The 4,298-nt window shown below is 43.5% G+C and overlaps 1 protein-coding gene across 2 annotated transcripts in view; it reads left to right on the top strand.

Moving 5' to 3' along the window:
* The first annotated feature begins 553 nt into the window (after positions 1 to 553).
* PALS1 (protein associated with LIN7 1, MAGUK p55 family member) overlaps positions 554 to 4,298 on the top strand; it is a 108,591-nt gene continuing 104,846 nt past the window's right edge. The window contains exon 1 of one of the 2 annotated variants that reach the window (XM_004370961.2): positions 554 to 770. The gene's annotated coding sequence lies outside the window, so the exon portion shown is untranslated. The remainder of the gene's footprint in view (positions 771 to 4,298) is intronic. The other variant, XM_023726302.1, reaches the window with a different exon arrangement.

Here is a 4,298-nt window from a genome sequence, read left to right on the forward strand (position 1 = left end):
CGTTGGCTTAGATAACTCTAAATCCATTCCAAAAGCAAGACTTAGTCCTATGCATTCTTCCTTTCAGGTTTTCAGAAAACTCGGTCCCAGCTGATAGCTTTTTGTAGTCCTCTGTCGTAGTAGGGGATGCTTCCGTGGGACGCTACACACACCAGGTTTTAAATCATGCCATGGCTTATTCTTGAAACAAATGTTAGATTATGTGACATGCTTAACAAAACAAGGAGTCGCCTCAGAGGGAAATCGGATTTTCTTCAGCAGATGACGATCATCCAAGGAAAGGCTGCAGATCCAAGAGCTATATAGAACGTTAGCTCGCCTTAGGCACCCTCATGACCTCACGCAGCCTCGACCGCAGGTTTAAATTCAAAGCAACTGCCGGTTGCCTGCGAGCCTGAAGCAGATCGCTTTTTATACTAAGAGGTGCGCGAGTGCGCGCGACCGGCCGCTCGGGAGCTGCAGAGAGAACCAATGAGCGGGCACTCTCTCCCTGCCGTCTCAGGATTGGACGAACCGAGCCAGCCTCTTTGACGGAAGCCGCGGGGGCCGGTCTCGCGCGGTCTCGAGGTGGAGTCTCTGGCCGCGGTGGCGACGGCGGCGACGGAGGAGGCTGGCGGCGGGGCGGGGGCGGGGACTAAGGATTGTGAGGTGGGGAATCGGGAGTTTCTGGATTCTTTATCCGGTATTTTAAGGGTTGCTGGAGGGCTGTCGTTTCTACAGTGCTTAGGAGCGGCTGGGGCGGGAGGATCTGCGGCCGCCGTGGCGTGAAGGTAAGAGACGGATGGGGCGCAGCTCCGTGTGGACATCTTAATCAACAGGTTCCTGGGAGCGCGGCGGGGGAGGGGCGGTCGGGAGCCGCGGCGTCCGGGACCCCTTTCCCCCACCCCGCCGCGCGTTCCGCCCGGGAGGGACCCGAGGCTGCTCCGTGGGCTGCCCCAGGCAGCAGTAGCCGCGGCCGCCGAGGGCGTGAGCCTAACCTTTGTCCCTCAGAGGAACGCTGCCTGCGCGGTGCCCGTTCTTTCTGTCTTGGCGAAGGGACGCACCTTGGCGGGGGCTGTTGCCGGCCAGGCCCGGGTTGCAGGGGGCGCGCAGGGTGTCGGCTGCCCTTTGCGTCCCCGCCTCTGACTGAGTTCGCGACTCCCAGGACTCTCTCCTGGCCCGGTCGGGGATATCAGCGGGGGATGGGGTGGGGGGAACACTTTAAAAGGCGGAATGTAGTCGGCGTTCCTCTGCCTGACTCAGCTCCTGGTATTCCGCTGCTCATTGCGTTCTTTCAACAAATAAACAGCTCCTTGCTTCCTTGTCACCACTTTTTTGAAGAGCCTAATGGTTAATGGTTTCTAATACTTTGAGATTGCAAGGTGAACTTTGAAGCTGTAAATTGTAAGCTGCATTTAAATGAAAGGCGCTTCAAACAGTCTTTGTAGCAAATTATGTAACTTCCTAATAATAACTCACCTGTTCGGTTGATGCGACATACAATAATGAGTACGGAATTTAGGTTTCGATCGAAAGATTTTTCTTGGCGGTTTGCGCTAGAATTAAAATCTGATCACTAGGACGTTTTTAGAAGTAGTAGTTGTGTGTGTTTTGTCTCCGTACTCGTTTAGAATTATAAGAATTTAGATTTGAAAAGCTTGTAGAATGAGAATTTTGAAATTTTAAGTTGACTGATACGGTGTTAATATTTCTGATATTCATGATTATGAAGAAGTTGCTGTCCAGTGGACTCCAACTCAGTGATATTAATGATTGTATTCTAATTATGCTTTTGGATTATACCAGAAGTTAATTACGTATTAAATTCTGCAATAGGAACAAATGAAATGTTGGTTGTTGGTGTCTTTGAAATATAAGTATTAGTGGTAATAAAAATTATTGATACTTCATGGAGTATGAACTTTTTTTTTACTAGACCCCTGTGGACATAGCATGTTACAGGTTTCAAAAGGCTTTCTAAACTGTTGTAGTAGGTGGAAGCTATTAGGTAATAATGTAAGAGCTTCAGAGATAAAAGAGGCAAAAGTACGAAGAGCAATTCATAATTTTATTTTTGTAAAAAAAATTGAATAAACCTTACCATGTACTTGAGTGACTTTTGGCTAGCCAGACTTGAACTTGACAAGATAAACTCATTAATAATTTAACTTACTACAGAGCATTAGAAAGGGAGAGAATGTATCAGTTCACCTGAGGGTGACCCAAGTCAGTATAGTTGGTTTAGCTGATGTGGTCTGTTGTTGTTAGGTGCTGTCTGGTCGGTTCCAACTCATAGCAACCCTGTGTACAACAGAACAAAACACTGCCCAGTCCTGCGCCTCCTCTTAATCGTTGCTGTGCTTGAGCCCAGTGTTGCAGCCACTGTGTCAGTCCATCTCATTGAGGGTCTTCTTCGTCTTCGATGACCCTCTACTTTACCAAGCATGATGTCCTTCTCCAGGGACTGATCCCTCCTGATAACATGTCCAAAGTATGTGAGACGTAGTCTCACTATCCCTGCTTCTAAGGACATCCTGGTTGTACTTCCAAGACAGATTTGTTCATTGTTTTGGCAGTCCATGGTGTATTCAGTATTCTTCGCCAACACCAGAATTCAAACGCGTCAGTTCTTCTTCAGTCTTCCTTATTCATTGTCTTCAGATTCTAAGTCCGGTGCTCTTTTCACTATATCCTATTATTATAAGTAAACAAGCCAGTAAGTTACCTTTCTCAAAGTCATACTTGAAATCGGTGGGGTTGTTTCTGTCACTTATTTAAATTTTATTATTTTTTTTTTTAGTAACCACTAACTACAGTTTGTTCATTCCCCTACTGAAGAGTTGTTTTCAATATTTAAAACCATGTTTAATGAATATTCTTGCCCATGTCTCCTTGAGCCTCATGTATGAAGACTTCCCTAGAATGTATACCTACCTATAAGAGGAATTGGTGGGTCATAGTTTGATGTGCATTTTCAACTTTACTAGCTACAAACAAGTTACCCTCTAAAATTGTACCAATTAACATTCCTGCCAACAGTTTGAGTCTCAGTGCTTTCTCATCTTTGCCCACATTTGACATTAGATTTCTAAAATATCTGCCAATTGATAGGTGAGAAGGTTATATTTGTTTTGCTCCTTTTAAAAAGATTTTAACATTATCTTTTATTTATATGAAATTAACTCTTTGTGTGTACAGTTTTGACAAATGTATACAGCTGTGTAGCCATCACAGTCAAGACACAGAATAGTTCCCTTGTGTTGCCCTTTTGTAGTCAGCCTTCCCCTCCTCTCCAGCCCCTGGTAACCAATGATCTGTTGTCTTTCCCTATAGTTTTATCTTTTCTAGACTGTCATATAAATGGAATCATACAGTATGTAACCTTTTGAATCTGGTTTCTTTCACTTAGCATAATACATTTGAGATTCATCCATGTTGTTGAGTGTAGCAGCAGTTCCTTCCGTTTTATTGTTGAATATAGTATTCCACTATATGGATGTACTAGTTTATCTGTTCACCAGTTAAAGGACGTTTGAGTTGTTTTCAGTTTTTTGTCATTATGAATAAAGCTGCTGTAAATCTTTGTCAACAGGTTTTTGTGTGAACATAAGTTTTCATTTCTTTGGGTAAGCATATAGAAGTGGGATTGGTGGGTCATATGGTAAGTGTATGTTAACTTTATAGAAAAACAAAAGCAAACTGTCTGTGGTAGGCAGAATAATGGCCCCCTGTGAACATGTTAGATTACATGGCAAAAGTTGCAGGTGGGATTAAAGTTACTAATCAACTGACTTTAAAATAAGGGAGATTATCCTGGATTATTTGGGTGGCCCAGTATAATCACAAGGGCTCTTCAATGGGGAAGAGGGTGGTAGAAGTGTAGAGTTAGAAAAAGTAACAGGGTCAGAGAGATGCAACATTGCTGGATTTCAAGATAGTGGAAGGGGGCCACAAGCCAAGGAATGTGGGTGTCCTCTAGAACCTGAAAAAGCGAAAGAAATGGTTTCATCCCTAGAGCCTTCAGAAAGGAACTGCAGCCCTGCTAACACCTTAATTTTAGCCCAGTGAGACCTGGGTCATACTTCTAACTTATAGAACTGTAAGATAATAAATTTGTGTAGTTTTAAGTGACTGAATTTTTGATGATTTGTTACAGCAGCATAGGGTACTAATACACTGTCAGTTTTCCAAAGTGGCTGGGCGACCAGCAATGTATGAGAGTTCCAGTTACTTCGCATCCTCATCAGCCCTTGGTATTATCACTGTTTTTTTTTTTTATTTTATTTTATTTATTTTATTTTTTTTTAAATATTTTATTG

Source organism: Trichechus manatus, unplaced genomic scaffold, assembly GCF_000243295.1.
Source record: "Trichechus manatus latirostris isolate Lorelei unplaced genomic scaffold, TriManLat1.0 scaffold00010, whole genome shotgun sequence".
Lineage (NCBI taxonomy): Eukaryota > Metazoa > Chordata > Mammalia > Sirenia > Trichechidae > Trichechus > Trichechus manatus.